This window comes from Pelophylax lessonae (assembly GCF_965119305.1).
Source record: "Pelophylax lessonae genome assembly, chromosome: 5".
In the NCBI taxonomy this organism is placed as follows: Eukaryota; Metazoa; Chordata; class Amphibia; order Anura; family Ranidae; genus Pelophylax; species Pelophylax lessonae.
The window spans coordinates 211,522,589-211,544,488 of NC_138772.1; positions in this window are offsets into that span (position 1 = coordinate 211,522,589).

The following is a 21,900-nucleotide window of genomic DNA, read 5'->3' on the forward strand; positions in this document are numbered from 1 at the left end:
GGTAGATTGAGTGTCGTGTTCAATTGAAAATTTGAAGTTTGTGCCTGTGATGCTGAAAAGTGAGAATCCAAGGTCGTTTGTCTTTGTGTACCTACATAAGGTGTGGTGGTTGATAGTGTACTAGTCAGCGGGGCAAGCGAACTTGCTCCTAGGGATGAAGTGTGAGGGTTGGGTGGTCCAACAGGTGAAGGAGTGATGAGGTTAGTAGTGGATGGCTCTAGCATTTGTATAGCTTGAAGGGCCAAACCACCAAGATATGGATCTTGGGTGTCCAGGGCCTCATGTGTTGTGATATTGTTTAGTTTTGATGTGGGTCCGACAGGACCAGATCCAGATATGGGGGGCTGGAACTTGGACCCTTCATCCGGTCGTTTTTAAGAGCGTGGTGTGTACGTACCATTCTCTTGTGGACCACGCTTTCGTGTGGTTGAGTCAGTTTTGGGTCTTGTATCCTGATTAGATCTTACCGATACCTTAGATCGGTCAAATTGCATGGAAATTGAAGATGAATCCGATTCCCAATCGGTTTCTTTATGTCCTGGATTAGATGGATGGCCACGAGGGCCACGTGGATAGCGAGATCGTCTAGGACCATTAGGTCCTGGCCATCGATACGCATATCCTTCCATAAATGCCATTTTGTCTTTAAGAAATTTAGTTTGTTTTTTACATATAATCTCTTTATTTAATTTGATTCCATAGTCCTTTACCTCTTTCCACCTAGATTCATATTGTGTATGTTTTTTTAAGCCTTCATGTTTAGTGTATAAGGAGGAAAGTTCTGCATCTAAAGTGGCCAAGTCAAGTCTATACTGGGACACCAAAAGTTGACATAGGTCTGTACTGCATTTTGTTAGGATGCGTTCTCAGAGTGTCTTAAATTCATTTGATACATTGTCAAATGACGGGAAAAGATGGATGCGTAAGCCCATAGGGCATACATTCGCTTGGATATATTTTATAAAGAATTCAATGTGCCAGTATAGGTTTGACTTTCTTTTGATTAATTTTTTGACTGTGCCTATATATTGATTTAGGCTAATATCTAGTGTTGAGCGAACACGGACTGTATTATTCGTGTTCGTACAGAATAATTGGATTTTTTGTACCCGAACACGGACACGGACACTTTACTGTATGTTCGGGTAAAAATCCGTGTTCGGTCGTTTTATTTCCGGGTTTTGCATGCTTTGGCGCTCTTTTCATGGCGGGCTTTCAACAGCCAATCAACAATCGTTTAACTGGTGTGCCTTAAGCCATCCCAGCCATGCCTGCAAATGTCTCAGTAGCTGTGATTGGCCGTCTGAAGCATGTGACCAAGTCTTTATAAGTTCGAGGCAGCCGCAGCGGCGTCATTATGCTGCTTAGATTCAGGGACAGAGCACACATCAACGTGCTGGCTGCTGATTAGGGAAAGATAGGCAGGAAAAAACCATTTGTGTCCGGATAGAATTGAGGGACAGGTCGGAGTGTTTAGGCAGGGCGAGTTGTAGGCATTTTAGGGATAGAGTCTGCTGAATTATAGGGTCAGTGTCTTCTACAAACTACAATCGATATTGCTGTGTGGGGGGTGGGGTCTGCACTCAATCCTGATCTACGATCTCTTCTCAATCCTGTTAGGGACAGAGTCTGCTGAATTTTAGGGAAACTGTGTTCTACAAACTACAATCGATATTGCTGTGTGGTGTGGGATTGGAGATAGGCAGGTGTCAGTGATCCACATCCATTTTTCTGTGTGTGAGCTGCAGTGAACACAATCTTTTTGGGCTGCAGTGAACACAATCTTTTTGGGCTGCAGTGAACACAATCTTTTTGGGCTGCAGTGAACACAATCTTTTTGGGCTGCAGTGAACACAATCTTTTTGGGCTGCAGTGAACACAATCTTTTTGGGGTGCAGTGAACAAAATCTTTTTGGGGTGCAGTGAACACAATCCTTTTTGGTGTGCAGTGAACACAATCTTTGTGGGGTGCAGTGAACAAAATCCTTTGTGGGGTGCAGTGAACACAATCTTTTTGGGGTGCAGTGAACAAAATCCTTTTTGGGGTGCAGTGAACAACATCCTTTTTGGGGTGCAGTGAACACAATCTTTTTGGGGTGCAGTGAACAAAATCCTTTGTGGGGTGCAGTGAACACAATCTTTTTGGGGTGCAGTGAACACAATCTTTTTGGGGTGGAGTGAACAACATCCTTTTTGAGGTGCAGTGAACAAAATCCTTTTTGGGGTGCAGTGAACAAAATCATTTTTGGGGTGCAGTGAACACAATCTTTTTGGGGTGCAGTGAACACAATCTTTGTGGGGTGCAGTGAACACAATCTTTTTGGGGTGGAGTGAACAACATCCTTTTTGGGGTGCAGTGAACAACATCCTTTTTGGGGTGCAGTGAACAACATCCTTTTTGGGGTGCAGTGAACACAATCTTTTTGGGGTGCAGTGAACACAATCTTTGTGGGGTACAGTGAACAGAATCTTTGTGGGGTGCAGTGAACACAATCTTTGGGGGGTACAGTGAACACAATCTTTGTGAGGTGCAGTGAACACAATCTTTGTGGGGTGCAGTGAACACAATCATTGTGGGGTGCAGTGAACTCAATCTTTGTGGGGTACAGTGAACACAATCTCATACTTCTGAAGGTTTGAGGGTGCTGCCTGTTCCATACTCCCCCTACTCCTCATCTAGCCTTTTAGGGGTACAAACAATAGTAATTGGGGCCTAGTGTGGTTGTGTACGTGTGATATACATACACTTTTTTGGGATCATATTTTCTATTCCGCTATTTAATCAAAAACCTTTGGGGATCAGTTAAATTGGGGGATAGTCTGTGTTGGTACGTGTGAGAGAGATCCACCTTTCCAAGTTGTTGGGGTTCATCTCATACTTCTGAAGGTTTGAGGGTGCTGCCTGTTCCATACTCCCCCTACTCCTAGCCTTTTAGGGGTACAAACAATAGTAATTGGGGCCTAGTGTGGTTGTGTACGTGTGATATACATACACTTTTTTGGGATCATATTTTCTATTCCGCTATTTAATCAAAAACCTTTGGGGATCAGTTAAATTGGGGGATAGTCTGTGTTGGTACGTGTGAGAGAGATCCACCTTTCCAAGTTGTTGGGGTTCATCTCATACTTCTGAAGGTTTGAGGGTGCTGCCTGTTCCATACTCCCCCTACTCCTAGCCTTTTAGGGGTACAAACAATAGTAATTGGGGCCTAGTGTGGTTGTGTACGTGTGATATACATACACTTTTTTGGGATCATATTTTCTATTCCGCTATTTAATCAAAAACCTTTGGGGATCAGTTAAATTGGGGGATAGTCTGTGTTGGTACGTGTGAGAGAGATCCACCTTTCCAAGTTGTTGGGGTTCATCTCATACTTCTGAAGGTTTGAGGGTGCTGCCTGTTCCATACTCCCCCCTACTCCTAGCCTTTTAGGGGTACAAACAATAGTAATTGGGGCCTAGTGTGGTTGTGTACGTGTGATATACATACACTTTTTTGGGATCATATTTTCTATTCCGCTATTTAATCAAAAACCTTTGGGGATCAGTTAAATTGGGGGATAGTCTGTGTTGGTACGTGTGAGAGAGATCCACCTTTCCAAGTTGTTGGGGTTCATCTCATACTTCTGAAGGTTTGAGGGTGCTGCCTGTTCCATACTCCCCCTACTCCTAGCCTTTTAGGGGTACAAACAATAGTAATTGGGGCCTAGTGTGGTTGTGTACGTGTGATATACATACACTTTTTTGGGATCATATTTTCTATTCCGCTATTTAATCAAAAACCTTTGGGGATCAGTTAAATTGGGGGATAGTCTGTGTTGGTACGTGTGAGAGAGATCCACCTTTCCAAGTTGTTGGGGTTCATCTCATACTTCTGAAGGTTTGAGGGTGCTGCCTGTTCCATACTCCCCCTACTCCTAGCCTTTTAGGGGTACAAACAATAGTAATTGGGGCCTAGTGTGGTTGTGTACGTGTGATATACATACACTTTTTTGGGATCATATTTTCTATTCCGCTATTTAATCAAAAACCTTTGGGGATCAGTTAAATTGGGGGATAGTCTGTGTTGGTACGTGTGAGAGAGATCCACCTTTCCAAGTTGTTGGGGTTCATCTCATACTTCTGAAGGTTTGAGGGTGCTGCCTGTTCCATACTCCCCCTACTCCTAGCCTTTTAGGGGTACAAACAATAGTAATTGGGGCCTAGTGTGGTTGTGTACGTGTGATATACATACACTTTTTTGGGATCATATTTTCTATTCCGCTATTTAATCAAAAACCTTTGGGGATCAGTTAAATTGGGGGATAGTCTGTGTTGGTACGTGTGAGAGAGATCCACCTTTCCAAGTTGTTGGGGTTCATCTCATACTTCTGAAGGTTTGAGGGTGCTGCCTGTTCCATACCCCCCCTACTCCTCATCTAGCCTTTTAGGGGTACAAACAATAGTAATTGGGGCCTAGTGTGGTTGTGTACGTGCGAGATACATACACTTTTTTTGATCATATTTCCTATTCCGCTATTCAATAAAAACCTTTGAGGATCAATTGAATTGCGGGATAGTCTGTGTCGGTACGTGTGAGAGAGATCCACCTTTCCAAGTTGTTGGGGTTCATCTCATACTTCTGAAGGTTTGAGGGTGCTGCCTGTTCCATACTCCCCCTACTCCTCATCTAGCCTTTTAGGGGTACAAACAATAGTAATTGGGGCCCAGTGTGGTTGTGTACGTGTGATATACATACACTTTTTTTGGATCATATTTTCTATTCCGCTATTTAATTTAACTGGGCCTCCATGCGAGACCTGTGTGCCTTGTTGCGCTGTTTTGAGTACTCCACCAACATGGCCAGTGGCAATGACGCCGTTCTCAGCTTAACTATCCCACTTCTATGCCTCCTTGAAAAAACAATTCGGGCGATGATGGAAGAGGATGTGGCACAGGATGAGGAGGAGGAGGAGGATGAAGAGGTAACATTTCCAAGGCTTTCAGGGCAGTCATTCGCAAGGGGCTCCGAGGGTGGGTTCCTGCACACGCAAACGCCAGGGACGCAATTGTCCAGCAGGGGCACAGTTCTGGAGGATGAGGAGGATGAGGAGGAGGAGGAGCTGGAGGAGGAGATGGAACCATGTTCACAGCAGGGTGGCACCCAGGCCAGCTCATGGCCATCACTGGTGCGTGGCTGGGGGGATACAGAGGACACGGACGATACACCTCCCACAGAGGACAGCCTTTCGTTGCCTCTGGGCAGCCTGGCACACATGAGCGATTACATGCTGCAGTGTCTCCACAACGACCGCCGAGTTGCCCACATTCTAACTTGTGCTGATTACTGGGTGGCCACGCTGCTGGATCCCCGTTACAAGGACAACGTACCGTCCTTAATTCACTCACTGGAGCGCGATCGCAAGATGCGCGAGTACAAGCGCACGCTGGTAGACGCCATGCTGCTGGCATTCCCATCTGACAGCGGGGCCACAGTGGAAGCACAAGGCAGAGGAGGAGGAGGAGGAGGTCGCCAACGCAACCAGGGCACCGCCAGCACCTCAGAAGGCAGGGTTAGCATGGCCGAAATGTGGAAAAGCTTTGTCAGCACGCCACAACAAACAGCAGCACCAGCAGCTCAGATGGAACGTCTTAGCAGGAGGCAGCATTTTACCAACATGGTGGAGCAGTATGTGTGCACACGCCTACATGTAGTGAATGACGGGTCTGCCCCCTTCAACTTCTGGGTCTCCAAATTGGGCACATGGCTTGAGCTTGCCCTTTACGCCTTGGAGGTGCTGGCGTGCCCTGCAGCCAGTGTATTATCTGAACGGGTATTTAGCACGGCTGGGGGCGTTATAACAGACAAGCGCAGCCGCCTGTCCAGAGACAATGTGGACAAGCTCACGTTCATTAAAATGAACCAGGCATGGATCCCACGGGACTTTTCCGTACCTTATGCAGAATAGCAATGGATACCGACCTTACCCACCCATTGTTCCATTTTTGCTCTTTCTCACTCTTTTGGGGTGTACCCTCATTTAAAATTTTTGAAAAGAAGCAGTGTTGGCTACCTCGTCCTCCTCCCTCCTCCACCGCCGCTTCCACCTACACCGCCCATAGGTGTGCGCAGCCTATTGCATTAAGGTGTGCACCCCAAAGTTGAAATACACATGCATGTGTTTGCCAGCAGGGAGAGTAATGTATCGGGGCCATGTACCTGTAGGCAAGGAGAAATAGAGCAGAGCAGGTCCCAGGGAGATCTTTCCCATCTCCTCACTGGCAATGCTATGTGCCCTAGGTGATTAGGGTGTGCCCAGGCACACCCAGCACACCCTGTGCGCACGCCTATGTCACCGCCACATCCACCACCACCTCAACCTCCCTCCTACTCCATATGGGCCTCGTCCTTCAGAGATGAAGAAGAACATTGTTTTATTTTTCTGTTTTTTTTTTGTTGTTTTAAGTTATTTCCCTATCCACATTTGTTTGCAGAGCACTTGCCATGCTCTTAATTACGTTTTGCTGCCATTTGCAGCACTCTAGCCCTTTCCTTTGGTGTTTTAGAGCCATTTTAGTGCCTTAAAGTTCGGGTCCCCATTGACTTCAATGGGGTTCGGTGTCCGGGAAAAGTTCGGTAAAAGTCCGGGACACGGACCCGGACTTTTTTTTAAAGTTCGGCCGAACCCGTCGAACACGGACATCTAGGTGTTCGCTCAACCCTACTAATATCATCTTTGGCTGGGATATTGCATGAGGACTCGATCTCACTCATGAGGCCCGTCCAGGCATTACCCACAAACTCCATGATGTCCTAGGTATTATCTCTTATCCAATTTGCACATCGATTGCTTATAGTCCGTATATCTATATATTTGGTGTTACCAAACACATCAAAGAAGAGGGGGAAGAAAAGGGGACAGGGGAAAACATAACAAAGGGGGAAAAAACCGACCAAGAACCCAATAAACGACTTTCAATGAAAGAGGGCCAATGACCCAAGAGGGGATAATTAATTGAAAAGTGTTGTTGCGAGGGGTGTCTTCAATCCTTCCATATCATGATGATGTACTTATATAAACATATATCGAGTTGATATTAGTTAATTAATCCATTATGATATTGCTGCTTGCCATTATCCCAAATGGCTGGTGCTTCCACCTTAATGTCGAAATTTCCAAAAACACATGACTCACCAGACAGCAGCAGTCTGGGTCATTATATATATCATCTGAAGAGGGCCCTATCCTACATTTAAATCATTGGATATGGAAAGGTTGGGAGACAAGGATTTCGGGCACTAAATTTTCATAAAATTGCTTTTTATTAAACAAACATTTTAAAAAACATATAGTGATACAAGCAGATGAAAGAAATCTACATTGAACATGAGACCAGAAAACGGTCGACAGTATCAGATATAATCTTGCATGAGGTGCTAAACCTTCATATAGTATAGGAACAGTTGTGTACAGAACAAGTTGTATTATGCATACATCCAATGTAATATACTTCAAAGCGGACAGAAGCTGCCGGCGGACACCTCGATGCTCAGGGTGCCAGTCAGCAGGGTCGGCCGAAGTTTACAGTAAATATATGGTATACATTACTCATGACAGTTTGCTCAACATGTTTCGCCTTCTCGGTGAAAGCTTCGTCTGGAGCTTAATAATTGTTTTGTCTGTGTAAAAACATAAGTAATTTTAAGGAAACAGAATGTATTATTTACTACATATTCCATAAATGAGAATAATGTATTTTATATGTGATATACAATGTCAATGTAAAAGGAAAGGCATTTCACACATATGATATTACTGTTCTAGCCATCAGGGGGGGAGGGGGCTCGGTGGGTAGGCAAGAGGATAGCCATTGGGACACATGTGGGGACACACACCGTATGAAATGGATAACACTATTTTTTAGGCATCAGTATATATAAATGATAAAGAAAACATATCTGTATAGGATATGAACATACCTGTACAGTGTATATTCTGAACTTTTTTGGTACTGTAACGAGGAGGACTAAAAGACGGTCACTGAGCTCATAAATGGGGGAGCCGATGTTCACAAGGAGTGTAAATACAAACGCTCCTGTGTGTTTGTATCTGAGTTGGATATAGAAAGTGCGCTAGTTATAATATGTCAAACCATTATCGGTAGAAAATAGCCACACCCGGTGCATGTTGATACACAGATAGGTGAGGATAGAGTTGTTTGTATAAAAAAAGGGGAAGAAACCCATTGAAGAAAGATGCATGGACATATACCAATCACCGGGAGGGAGCTTCTACTTTATGTCATCATATACCGCAATAGTTAGAGGTTTTTATGAGAAAAGTTCCAAAAGAGTAATTGCCCAGGTATAGGTCGCTTGTATGGTCCCAAGTCTCCATACAAGCAAAAACATAGGATACATTGATTCCCTCATACGAGGTACAACATTATTCAGCCTTGAGTGTATAATGGATTAGAAGAATTGCTTCCAGTACCACATTACTCTCAATGAGCCCAGCGGTGGTAGTCCATGCATGTTTCAAGATAGTTTGAAAATCACCAATAGTTACATACGAATGTATTGGGGGCTCACTAATAATTAAACATGCTCACCGATCCTGCAGAATACTTTGTTAAGATAGAGATAAATTAAACCTGCCTTGTAAGTGGCAGACACTGTTGAATTGAGAAAGGATTAAAGACAAAGTTGTAAGTAAAATGGTGTGCATAATCCAAAGGATAGCGAAGATATAAGTTTGTCGGCTTACCCTGTTGAGCCAAATTCCGTCATAGATGTCCTCCCCGGATGGGGAACCGCCGCCATACTTGGACGCTTGTATGGCGCCCTTTTATGGCGTGGGTCCCGGGCGGTTCGTCAAACCGACGTCGCCACCCCGGCCACACCCCCCGGAAATGACGATGCGGCGTAGGCGGAAGTAACTCCGCTACGGCCACTCGTAACGCTCCGAGAGGTTAGGTCAGACTCTCAGAGCTGACAGGCTCCAGAAAGTCTGATCTGGTGCCACAGGAAACGATGCTCCTGGGAGCGGAAGTCCACTGTGGCTTACCAGGCCGCACATATATCACCGGATTGGCTGAAAACTCTAGCGTCCCACAGCGCCCCCAAAGGTTACTAGCATGGCACACTTAGATACAAAGCATCTGCAAACACATAATACCAAGAATACATTAATCTGAGTAGTAATTACAGAAAAAAATATATACATCAGTAGTTAACAAAGAATGATGAAAACAAGAAGAACCAAGAATATAATAATGTATTATGTTGATAAGGGGAAAAAAAGAAAAAGAAAAATAGTAATAATGGTGTATCTAGCACCCAGGCAATTTGGTGCTTAAAAAATGGAAGGATTAGAGCTGTTAGGCCCAAAAATTGAAGACACTACCCTCAATAGCTTTTAAACATATGAAGAGCTGAGTTTGGAAATTATGGTTCTCATACATATCGAAGAGGCATAGGGTCAGCACATGGACATTCATTGGGTTTCATATGATGCGATAGTAATTCTTCTAATGGTTAGTAAAAGACACTTAGGGGTAAAAAGACACAAAGGGGGGGGGGGGGGCCGGGGCTAAAAAAGAAAAAGAAGAAACAGGGGGTGGAAAGATGGTCACGCCAGGCAAGCCGACACCCAACCCACCCTCCACAGATGACAAATAGTAACGACGGCGGAAAAGAGTTTTATCTTAAATCATTAAGAAATGCATGATTTACAAAAATGATTTATAAGATTGGGTTTCATTCAAACCCGGTCTAACGGTGGCATTGAGACGTTCAATCCAGATGGTTTCCCTCTGGAGAATTCTTTTGTCCCAGTTTCCCCCTCGTGGGTCCTGGGGAATCACATCCAGGACATAAAAACGTGCTTTTTTTGGGTTGAATCTGTGGTAGAGGTCTAGGTGCCTGCTCACGGGCGTGACCATCTTTCCTCCCTCTGATATGTATATATGGTCATTTATCCTCTGACGGAGCTCTCTAATTGTTTTCCCAACATAGAACATGCCACATGTACAGTGCATGAGATACACCAACCCACGAGTGTCACAGTTGGCACGAAAGGTAGGGGAAAAATCTTCCCCATTGGGTAGAACAAAATGGGAACCCTCCTTAACCCATGGACACATGGCACAGCCACGGCATCTATACGTACCCCTATTAGTTGTTTTGGAATTTTTTATGGGTTGGTAGTGGCTAGCTGTTAATTGATCTCGTAATGATCTAGTACATTTAAATACAATTTGTGGGTATGGTCCCACATATTTGCTCGTGATTGGATCATGACTGAGTATATGCCAGTGTCGTTCAAGGATGGTTCGGAGTACATTCTGGTGGCTTGAAAACTTCGTTATGAGTTTCACCGTGGGTAGTGTATCTCGATCTTTAACTCTAAAAATCAGACTATTCCGATCTTGTGAGAAGGCTCTATTGTATGCTGTACGTAAAAGGCGTTTACTGTAGCCACGGGCTTTTAAGCGTTCACGTAGTGAGTTGGCTTGAGTTTTAAAATCTCTATCGGTTGTGCAATTACGCCGAAGGCGTGCGTATTGGGCATAGGGAATACTGCGTATTAGTGCCACTGGATGGGCACTTGACGCATGCAATATTACATTACCCGATGTTGGTTTACGGTAAAGGTTCGTGGTCAGTTGGCCATTTTCATGCTTCAATACCGTTAGATCAAGGAAATTAACTTTTGAAACGTCTACAGTACATGTGAATTTTAAATTGAAATTATTAATGTTTAACGCCTGAACAAAATCATCAAATAACTGTCTAGAGCCTGTCCAAACTACAAACACATCGTCTATGTAACGATACCAAACCGCCACATGTGTAAAAAACTTTGATAGAGTCTCATCTGATGTAATGTGTCGTTCCCACCCCCCCAGGTACAAGTTGGCGTAGGCCGGGGCACAACAGGTGCCCATGGCCACGCCTTGCACCTGGAGGTAGTGGGACCCATTGAAAGTAAACCAGTTGTGCTGCAGGATGAACAGGAGTAATTTCAAAAGGAATTCACAGAAAGGCCATGTATGGTGGTTCTGTTCATAGAGGAAGCTGCGTACTATCCCGACGCCCTGCTCGTGAGGGATGCTCGAGTAGAGAGCCTCTACATCCAAAGTCACGAGCAGGGCGTCGGGAGGAACGACCATATCCTCAATCATTTTTAAAAATTCAAGTGTATCCTTGACATAGGATGGTAAATGAACAACATGGGGTAATAAGAAAAAGTCTATCAGACGGCTAGCATTTTCCGTTAAGCTTCCAATGCCTGATATAATAGGTCTTCCTGGGGGCGTGGTCAAGTTTTTATGAGTTTTAGGGAGGGAATAAAATGTAGCTTGTCTAGGGAACTTATTGTTCAGATAGTCGTAACAATCCTTATCAATTAACGCTGATTGATATGCACATCCAATTATGTCCAAGTATTGAGCCTGATATCTCTTCGTAGCTAGCAGGGAAATCTTTTTGTACCAGTTCTTGTTTGTAAGAATATCTGTACACATTTTTTCATACCCTACCCGGGTCATTAGTACAAGGTTACCACCCTTGTCCGAGGGCTTGATAACAAGGTCCGTGTGGTTTTTCAATCTATTTATTGTTTGTATTTGTTGCTTGGATAAGTTGTTTTGTGTAGATGGAAGTTCACAGTTTTTTATTTCTCCTATAACCGATGTTAGGAAGGCCCAAATATTTGGATTTATGGTTAAATCTGGAAAGCTCTTTGATTTAGGTTTAAAGGGAATTTGTCTCTCGTTATGAGAGGTGCTAGGTGGAGGTTGGCTGGAGGATTGGGATTCCGAGGGATCCCCTTCCTCCAGTAGCAGGATTAGGTCTCGTAAAGCACGGAATTCTTGCATTGTGTAGTTTTTTATTTTTTCAGAGATTTCTTTATCTTGTGCAGTTCGTTTACGTTCAGGATCATAAATATGTTTGTATGTTAGGTTCCTAGCAAACATATAAATGTCTTTTATTGTGTCATATTTGTCCAACGAAGCTGATGGACAGAAGGTAAGGCCCAGTTCTAACACTTCCACCTCTTGTGAGGATAGTTGATAGGGAGTGAGGTTGATAATTGAAAATTTTAAGTGGGTAGATTGAGTGTCGTGTTCAATTGAAAATTTGAAGTTTGTGCCTGTGATGCTGAAAAGTGAGAATCCAAGGTCGTTTGTCTTTGTGTACCTACATAAGGTGTGGTGGTTGATAGTGTACTAGTCAGCGGGGCAAGCGAACTTGCTCCTAGGGATGAAGTGTGAGGGTTGGGTGATCCAACAGGTGAAGGAGTGATGAGGTTAGTAGTGGATGGCTCTAGCATTTGTATAGCTTGAAGGGCCAAACCACCAAGATATGGATCTTGGGTGTCCAGGGCCTCATGTGTTGTGATATTGTTTAGTTTTGATGTGGGTCCGACAGGACCAGATCCAGATATGGGGGGCTGGAACTTGGACCCTTCATCCGGTCGTTTTTTAGAGCGTGGTGTGTACGTACCATTCTCTTGTGGACCACGCTTTCGTGTGGTTGAGTCAGTTTTGGGTCTTGTATCCTGATTAGATCTTACCGATACCTTAGATCGGTCAGATTGCATGGAAATTGAAGATGAATCCGATTCCCAATCGGTTTCTTTATGTCCTGGATTAGATGGATGGCCACGAGGGCCACGTGGATAGCGAGATCGTCTAGGACCATTAGGTCCTGGCCATCGATACGCATATCCTTCCGTAAATGCCATTTTGTCTTTAAGAAATTTAGTTTGTTTTTTACATATAATCTCTTTATTTAATTTGATTCCATAGTCCTTTACCTCTTTCCACCTAGATTCATATTGTGTATGTTTTTTTAAGCCTTCATGTTTAGTGTATAAGGAGGAAAGTTCTGCATCTAAAGTGGCCAAGTCAAGTCTATACTGGGACACCAAAAGTTGACATAGGTCTGTACTGCATTTTGTTAGGATGCGTTCCCAGAGTGTCTTAAATTCATTTGATACATTGTCAAATGACGGGAAAAGATGGATGCGTAAGCCCATAGGGCATACATTCGCTTGGATATATTTTATAAAGAATTCAATGTGCCAGTATAGGTTTGACTTTCTTTTGATTAATTTTTTGACTGTGCCTATATATTGATTTAGGCTAATATCATCTTTGGCTGGGATATTGCATGAGGACTCGATCTCACTCATGAGGCCCGTCCAGGCATTACCCACAAACTCCATGATGTCCTAGGTATTATGTCTTATCCAATTTGCACATCGATTGCTTATAGTCCGTATATCTATATATTTGGTGTTACCAAACACATCAAAGAAGAGGGGGAAGAAAAGGGGACAGGGGAAAACATAACAAAGGGGGAAAAAACCGACCAAGAACCCAATAAACGACTTTCAATGAAAGAGGGCCAATGACCCAAGAGGGGATAATTAATTGAAAAGTGTTGTTGCGAGGGGTGTCTTCAATCCTTCCATATCATGATGATGTACTTATATAAACATATATCGAGTTGATATTAGTTAATTAATCCATTATGATATTGCTGCTTGCCATTATCCCAAATGGCTGGTGCTTCCACCTTAATGTCGAAATTTCCAAAAACACATGACTCACCAGACAGCAGCAGTCTGGGTCATTATATATATCATCTGAAGAGGGCCCTATCCTACATTTAAATCATTGGATATGGAAAGGTTGGGAGACAAGGATTTCGGGCACTAAATTTTCATAAAATTGCTTTTTATTAAACAAACATTTTAAAAAACATATAGTGATACAAGCAGATGAAAGAAATCTACATTGAACATGAGACCAGAAAACGGTCGACAGTATCAGATATAATCTTGCATGAGGTGCTTAACCGTGCTGGGGGGGGGAATTAGGAGGAGCAAGAAGAGCATGCTTTAAAACCTTTCTGGGATGCCTGGTGTTTTCCGTGGATGGGGGAGGAGAACGAGGACAACATTATCCTGGATGATGAGCTGGAAGCAGGCCACTATACTGCTTACAGTTTGGATTCTTTGTGGTTTTAGCAATTAGGCACATAATAAGTTTAAAACATGCATATAAAAATAATAGAAAAAGTAAAACCATCACAATCATCATAGCAATGTCCTTTAACCAGCAAAACACTGCTCCAAACCCAAAACCCCCATACTTGCAAAGGGGTCCCAGTGAAAACGGTCTTTGGACAATATATTCTTGTAGGAATTTACTCTGTATTGCGACCACAAGCTGGTCAAATATTATTTGTATATTCTGGAAGAAATTCTGGTAATTACTCAGTATGGTCTTGTTTAAACTAGGACTTGATATGTCAAACAGAGAACATGATTTTCCCAATGGGACTTGGCTGGAAGTAATATTAAAAATTGACTTTTTGCAAATGGAAGGGTTAACACTAGAGTTGAGCGGACACCTGGATGTCCGTGTTCGGCGGGTTCGGCCGAACTTGGAAAAAAATTCTGGGCCGTGTCCCGGACTTTTTCTGAACTTTACCCGGACACCGAACCCCATTGAAGTCAATGGGGACCCGAACTTTCAGGCACTAAAATGGCTCTAAAACACCAATGGAAAGGGCTAGAGTGCTGCAAATGGCAGCAAAACGTAGTTAAGAGCATGGCAAGTGCTCTGCAAACAAATGTGGATAGGGAAATAACTTAAAACAACAAAAAAAAACTGAAAAATATGGAGTAGGAGGGAGGTTGAGGTGGTGGTGGATGTGGTGGTGTCATAGGCGTGCGCACAGGGTGTGCCGGCTGTGCCTGGGCACACCCTAATCACCTAGGGCACATTAGCATTATCGCTCTGTTTGCCAGTGAGGAGATGGGAAAGATCTCCCTCGGACCTGCTCTGCCATAAGAGAAGTGCCACACACTTCTATTTCACTTTGCCAGCAGGGAGAGTAATGTACCGGGGCCATATACATGTAAGCAAACACATGCATGTGTATTAAAACTTTGGGGTGCACACCCTAATGCAATAGGCTGCGCACACCTATGGGCGGTGTAGGTGGAAGCGGCGGTGGAGGAGGACGAGGTAGCCAACACTGCTTTTTTTCAGTCATTTTAAATGAGGGTACAACCCAAAAGAGTGAGAAAGAGCAAAAATAGAACAATGGCTGGGTAAGGTCGGTATCCATCTCTATTCTGCACAAGGTACGGAAAAGTCCTGTGGGATCCATGCCTGGTTCATTTTAATGAACGTGACCTTGTCCACATTGTCTCTGGACAGGCGGCTGCGCTTGTCTGTGATAACACCCCCAGCCGTGCTAAATATACGTTCAGATAATACACTGGCTGCAGGGCACGCCAGCACCTCCAAGGCGTAAAGGGCAAGCTCAGGCCATGTGCCAAATTTGGAGACCCAGAAGTTGAAGGGGGCAGACCCGTCATTCACTACATGTAGGCGTGTGCACACATACTGCTCCACCATGTTGGTGAAATGCTGCCTCCTGCTAAGACGTTCCATATGAGCTGCTGGTGCTGCTGTTTGTTGTGGCGTGCTGACAAAGCTTTTCCACATTTCGGCCATGCTAACCCTGCCTTCTGAGTTGCTGGCGGTGCCCTGGTTGCGTTGGCAATCTCTTCCTCCTCCTCCTCTGCCTTGGCCTTGTGCTTCCACTGTGGCCCCACTGTCAGGTGGGAATGCCAGCAGCATCGCGTCTACCAGCGTGCGCTTGTACTCGCGCATCTTGCGATCGCGCTCCAGTGAGTGAATTAAGGACGGTACGTTGTGCTGATTACTGGGTGGCCACGCTGCTGGATCCCCGTTACAAGGACAAGTTAGAATGTGGGCAACTCGGCGGTCGTTGTGGAGACACTGCAGTATGTAATCTCTCATGTGTGCCAGGCTACCCAGAGGCAACGAAAGGCTGTCCTTTGTGGGGGGTGTATCGTCTGTATCCTCTGTATCCCCCCAGCCACGCACCAGTGATGGCCATGAGCTGGCCTGGGTGCCACCCTGCTGTGAACATGGTTCCATCTCCTCCTCCATCTCCTCCTCCTCATCCTCCAGAACTGTGCCCCTGCTGGACAATTGTGTCCCTGGCGTTTGTGGGTGCAGGAACCCACCCTCGGAGCCACTTGTGAATGACTGCCCTGAAAGCCATGGAAATGTTACCTCTTCATCCTCCTCCTCCTCCTCCTCCTCATCCTGTGCCACATCCTCTTCCATCATTGCCCGAATCGTTTTTTGAAGGAGGCATAGAAGTGGGAGAGTTAAGCTGACAACGGCGTCATCGGCACTGGCCATGTTGGTGGAGTACTCAAAACAGCGCAACAAGGCACACAGGTCTCGCATGGAAGCCCAGTTATTGGTGGTGAAGTGGTGCTGTTCCGCAGAGCGACTCACACGTGCGTGCTGCAGCTGAAACTCCACTATGGCCTGCTGCTCGCACAGTCTTTCCAGCATGTGCAAGGTGGAGTTCCACCTTGTGGGCACGTCACATATGAGGCGGTGAGCGGAAAGGCCGAAGTTACTCTGCAGCGCTGACAGGCGAGCAGCAGCAGGGTGAGAACGCCGAAAGTGCGCACAGACGGCCCGCACTTTCTGACATATCGGGGTAATTTTTAAGGAACCTCTGCACCACCAAATTCAGCACATGCGTCAGGCAAGGGATGTGCGTCAAACCGGCTAGGCCCAGAGCTGCTATGAGATTTCGCCCATTATCGCACACCACCAGGCCGGGCTTGAGGCTCACTGGCAGCAACCACTCATCTGTCTGCTGTTCCATGCTCCTCCACAACTCCTGCGCGGTGTGCGGTTTTTCCCCCAAACAGGCAAGTTTTAAAAATGCCTGCTGTTGTTTACTCCTGTCTCTGCTGAAGTTGGTGGTGAAGGTGTTAAGCTGACCGGATGAGGAGGCGGTAGAGGATGAGGGAGCGGAGTAGGAGGAGTTAGGAACAGGAGGCAAACTGAAGTGCCCTGCAATCCTCGGTGGGCACGACGTACTGTGGGACAGCCACTGACATAAGGCTTTTAAAACTGTGCGTCTCCCTCAGACGGAATGACAGCATTTCAAAGGCCAAGAATTTTGAAATGCTGGCATTCAGGGCCAGGGATCGCGGGTGGGTAGGGGGGTACTTCCTCTTCCTCTCAAGTGTTTGGGAGATGGAAAGCTGAACGCTTCCACGGGATATTGTGGAGATGCTTGGTGACCCAGGTGGTGGTGTTGCTGACAGATTGTCTGTTTGCGGGGTGGCAGGTGCCGGTATCACTACAGAGGTAGATGGAGAGGCCGAGACTGCAGCAGAAGAGGAAGCAGGAGGAACCAGAGATGTTTCTTGGTTTTGAAGGTGTCTACTCCACTGCAGCTCATGCTTTGCACTTAGATGCCTGATCATGCAGGTTGTGCTCAGGTTGAGAAGGTTTATGCCTCACTTTAGGCTCTGATTGCACAGGGTGCAAACCATTCGTGTCCTGTCATCAGCACATTTTCTGAAGAACTTCCACGCTAGAGAACTCCTTTGAGCTGGCTTTGGTGCTCTCGTTCCCTTGCTGCGTTGGGCAGTAGCAGGCGTAGTGTCTAGGGCACGGTCGCTCCACTTCTGCACCCTGCTCCCTCTTCTGCTGTGCTGGTGGCTCTGTGCGACCACCGCCTCTTCCTCCAAACTACTCAGGTCACCTACATGACCTTCATTCCATGTGGGGTCGAGGACCTCATCGTCCTCCACATCATCTTCCACCCAGTCTTCACCCCTGCCCTCCTTGTCGGTCTCCACAATTCTGAGTGCCGCAGCAGTTGGTACCTGCGTTTCATCATCATCGGAGACGTGCTGCGATGGTCCTTCCATGTATTCATCTTGAGAAATAAGTGGTTGGGCATCGCTGCACTCAATCTCTTCCACTTCTGGGGCAGGGCTAGGTGGATGGCCCTGGGAAACCCTGCTGACAGAGTCATCAAAAAGAAGAAGAAGAGACTGCTGCATGACTCGGGGCTCAAACTGCTTGCCTGATTTGCAAGGGGGTGAGGTGAAAGACGGTTGGACATTGGCTGCAGGTGCCAACTCTGACCTTTCTGCAGTAGACTGGGTGGGAGACAATGTGAAGGAACTGGAGGCACTGTCAGCAACCCAATCTACTATCGCCTGTACTTCTTCTGGCCTCATCACTTCTAGAGGCGCATGATGCCCTACCAAATACTGCTGCAGGTTCTGTCGCCTACTCACACTTGAGGAAGGTGTTTCATTTGTGCGTATAGCTGGCACAGATCGACCACGTCCTCTCCTTGCAACAGGAGTTCTACCAGCAGCACCACGACCCAGGCCACGGCCCCTATTTGACGGTCTCCTCATATTTCTGTAATTTATGATCTTGCCCTAGAAAGGTGTTTATTGAATAGCGGAACAAAACAACAACAGTATCGCACGGGTGTATCTCACAGTCAAATATGCAAACTATGCCGCAATTTAATTTTTTTTACCCCAAAAGGGTGTATATTGAATAGCTGAATAGAAAAAAGGATAAAAACGGTGTATCTCACACGTACAAACACAGACTAGGCCCCGATTACAATTTTTTGTACCCTAAAGGGAGGATGAGGATCAGGAGTAGGAGGAGGTCCGAACAGGAGGCAAACTGAAGCGCCCTGCAATCCTTGGCGGTGGAAGGAGATGCGCCAAACAAATTTAGAAGGTGTATCTCACATGTACCGATACAGACTATGCCGTAATTTAATTTTTTACACTCCAAAAGGGTGTATATTGTATAGCGGAATAGGAAAAATTTTATAAAAATACCTTAAAATATTTTCCACAAAGTATAAAAGCTTCAATAGTGTAATAAATCTTAAATAATTAGTAAAGTGCAAGTGCTATCAAACTTCCGTGCAAAAAAATAAAAAACTTTTTTTGAACCAGTGCTTACTTGTGCATCCACAAAGGATCAATAACACCGCAAAATTGGTGCATATATTAGATCAATAACTATTGTGCTCACAAAATTAAAGTGTTAAAGTGATGAAAGTGCTATATAAATAATTATATTTTAGTCCAAGTCAATTCATGCAGAAAGGTTATCAATTCAATCGCTTGGATCTTTAGTGCTTCAGGTATAGGGGAGTGTCACTCGTTGCCTCTTACCAGATAAGGATAGGTCGCAAGGACCCTCAACGCCTGTGATCCCTTTATTTGGGTGGATCAAACCTTTAATCGGCTCCTTTCTCCAGAGTATCCTGCTCCTTACTCCTATTCGTGCGTTACTCGTACATATAGGGATACGGTCCGCATGTATAAAGATATATAAGATAGCCGAACAATAGTGTAATACTGTTGGTTTTTAATGGAATATACAAATAACAAATAGTTGGCTTCTTACATTTTGTTGTGCCCTCCTGGCACTGGGCAATTTGTATAGATTGCTTGCAGGTATCAGGAAAAGAGTCCTCCAAGGATCTGCAGTATCCCCTTTGTGTCTCCTATTTCCCTGCTCGCATGCGGCGGTCGGCTTGCGTTCCAGCCTGTTTGTGTCAAAAAGCCCTTACTTCCTACCAGTGGCCACTGCTGATACCCAGAAGCAGGAAGTAAGGGCTTTTTGACACACAGGCTGGAACGCAAGTCGACCGCCGCATGCGAGCAGGGAAATTGGAGACACAAAGGGGATACTGCAGATCCTTGGAGGACTTTTTTCCTGATACCCGCAAGCAATCTATACAAATTGCCCAGTGCCAGGAGGGCACAACAAAATGTAAGAAGCCAACTATTTGTTATTTGTATATTCCATTAAAAACCAACAGTATTACACTATTGTTCGGCTATCTTATATATCTTTATACATGCGTACCGTATCCCTATATGTACGAGTAACGCACGAATAGGAGTAAGGAGCAGGATACTCTGGAGAAAGGAGCCGATTAAAGGTTTGATCCACCCAAATAAAGGGATCACAGGCGTTGGGGGTCCTTGCGACCTATCCTTATCTGGTAAGAGGCAACGAGTGACACTCCCCTACACCTGAAGCACTAAAGATCCAAGGGATTGAATTGATAACCTTTCTGCATGAATTGACTTGGACTAAAATATAATTATTTATATAGCACTTTCATCACTTTAACACTTTAATTTTGTGAGCACAATAGTTATTGATCTAATATATGCACCAGTTTTGCGGTGTTATTGATCCTTTGTGGATGCACAAGTAAGCACTGGTTCAAAAAAAGTTTTTTATTTTTTTGCACGGAAGTTTGATAGCACTTGCACTTTACTAATTATTTAAGATTTATTACACTATTGAAGCTTTTATACTTTGTGGAAAATATTTTAAGGAATTTTTATAAGTATTTACACACAGCACTTTAAAGATTACCAGCGCCTTTTTACCATATACCCATTACCTATTTATTGTTAGTTAACAATTAAAAGGGCAGCAGGTTTTAACATCTTTTAATTAGGGCTGGGCGCCTTCACAACCTTTTTAACCAGGAAAAATTTTATAAAACGGTCTATCTCACACGTACAAACACAGACTAGGCACCGATTACAATTTTTTGTACCCTAAAGGTAGGATGAGGAAGAGGAGTAGGAGGAGTTCGGAACAGGAGGCAAACTGAAGCGCCCTGCAATCCTCGGCGGTGGAAGGAGATGCGCCAAACAAATTTAAAAAGGTGTATCTCACATGTACCGATACAGACTATGCCGTAATTTAATTTTTTACACTCAAACAGGGTGTATATTGAATAGCAGAATAGAAAATTTTTTTACAAAACTGTGTATCTCACACGTACAAACACAGACTAGGCCCCGATTACAATTTTTTGTACCCTAAAGGCAGGATGAGGAAGAGGAGTAGGAGGAGTTCAGAACAGGAGGCAAACTGAAGCGCCCTGCAATCCTCGGCAGTGGAAGGAGATGCGCCAAACAAATTTAAAAAGGTGTATCTCACATGTACCGATACAGACTATGCCGTAATTTAATTTTTTACACTCAAACAGGGTGTATATTGAATAGCGGAATAGAAAAAATTTTACAAAACGGTGAATCTCACACATACAAACACAGACTAGGCCCCGATTACAATTTTTTGCACCCTAAAGGCAGGATGAGGAGTAGGAGCAGTTCAGAACAGGAGGCAAACTGAAGCACCCTGCAATCCTCGGCGGTGGAAGATACGCCCCAAAAATTTGGAAGGTGTATCTCACAAGTACCGATACAGACTATGCCGCAATTTAATTATTTTTACCCCAAAGGGTGTAGATTGAATAGCGGAATAGAAAATATGATATAAAAAGGTGTATCTCACACGTACAAACCCAGACTAGGCCCCGATTACAATTTTTTGTACCCTAAAGGCAGGATGAGGAGTAGGAGGAGTTGGGAAAAGGAGGCAAACTGATGCACCCTGCAATCCTCGGCAGTGGAAGATGCGCCCCAAAAATTTGGAAGGTGTATCTCACACATACCGATACAGACTATGCCGCAATTATAATTTTTTTACCCCAAGAGGGTGTAGATTGAATAGCGGAATAGAAAATATGATATAAAAAGGTGTATCTCACACGTACAAACCCAGACTAGGCCCCGATTACAATTGTTTGTACCCTAAAGGCAGGATGAGGAGTAGGAGGAGTTCGGAACAGGAGACAAACTGAAGAACCCTGCAATCCTCGGCGGTGTAAGATGCGCCCAAAAAATTGGAAAGGTGTATCTCACACGTACCGATACAGTCTATGCCGCAATTTAATTCTTTTACCCCAAGAGGTTGTAGATTGAATAGCGGAATAGAAAATATGATATAAAAAGGTGTATCTCACATGTACAAACCCAGACTAGGCCCCGATTACAATTTTTTGTACCCTAAAGGCAGGATGAGGATAAGGAGTAGGAGGAGTTCGGAACAGGCAGGAGGCAAACTGAAGCACCCTGCAATCCTCGGCGGTGTAAGATGCGCCCAAAAAATTGGAAGGTGTATCTCACA